A 1,095-nucleotide genomic window follows, 5' to 3' on the forward strand; every position below is an offset into this window, starting at 1 on the left:
AATTTTCTAATTTATATTATATTTATATTAAAATATGTACTGATAGAATTAAATAAAAACTATTTGTCATTATTATCTCTATGTACACGACATTTCTTTGAATGCATCAGGTTTTACAAAAACCACTTAATGTGGTACTTGGTCGACTAAGCCCGATTAAACAAATGATTGCCTTATTAGTAAATTTTGTGTGTACGAATGCAACTGACGTAACAATCAACGCAGTATGTGACTATCTAAAAGGGAATATTTAAGAATATGTATTCTTAAAAGAAAAAGAAAAATATCATGTAAGTTATAAGTAAATTTTAGACGTTAAACATGAAATTATCTTTACCAATATGTTAATGATATTTTTGAATTTTTTATATTAATAAATTAATTTTTTTGCAGAAGGGATAACTTTTATCATTAACTTTGTAAAGGCACTGTTATAAAACTATACCTATGAAAAAATGCACTTATGACGATATTCCCTTTAAAATAAAAAAACCGATTTTTTTCTAAGGGATGTTTCACCCCCTTAACGTGCGATTCAGCACGTATAAAAAAAATTGTAGTATCTTATTTTGTTTGTAGTTTAACATATCCAAAGCTCATTGAATTTGGAGGGGGACACTTCTGTGTTATTTCCTTGTTAGCTCGATAATAAAATATGGAGTTATTTTCTAAAGAAAATATACAAATCGGAAAATTTCTAATAAATCGGCGCTTCAAAAAAATTTAATTTAAATTAACTTTGATATTAATAATAAATATCGAAATGAGAATGCAAATAAAAATATCCCGAAATATCTTGACTACCTAGAAATAAGACATTCGATTTTACAATACTAAATTTTTTTGCAGCTAAAGGATGATTCGCGCGGAATACTATGTCAAGTTTTATCGCAAAACTAACAATTTTCTACCAATTAAGTTGCGATGTCCTTCGTTTCAAGCTATTTTTTAAATGCTTTCAAAGTGATATCGGACGACAACGTCACATGTTTTATCTTACAAGATACAAATTTTCAGAAATTTGTATACCTAAAAAATATCGTGTTGCGAATTTTAATGATTTTATCGTTTATTTGCTCATTGGATTTACTGAGT

The 1,095-nt window shown here is 26.9% G+C and overlaps 1 long non-coding RNA gene across 1 annotated transcript; it reads left to right on the plus strand.

Moving 5' to 3' along the window:
* The first annotated feature begins 43 nt into the window (after positions 1–43).
* On the plus strand, positions 44–507 carry LOC105460269. The gene is made up of 2 exons (XR_975803.1): positions 44–290; positions 394–507. It is a non-coding gene; the product is annotated as an uncharacterized LOC105460269 (long non-coding RNA).
* Positions 508–1,095: the final 588 nt, after the last annotated feature.

Source organism: Wasmannia auropunctata, unplaced genomic scaffold, assembly GCF_000956235.1.
Source record: "Wasmannia auropunctata unplaced genomic scaffold, wasmannia.A_1.0 LD325490.1, whole genome shotgun sequence".
Lineage (NCBI taxonomy): Eukaryota > Metazoa > Arthropoda > Insecta > Hymenoptera > Formicidae > Wasmannia > Wasmannia auropunctata.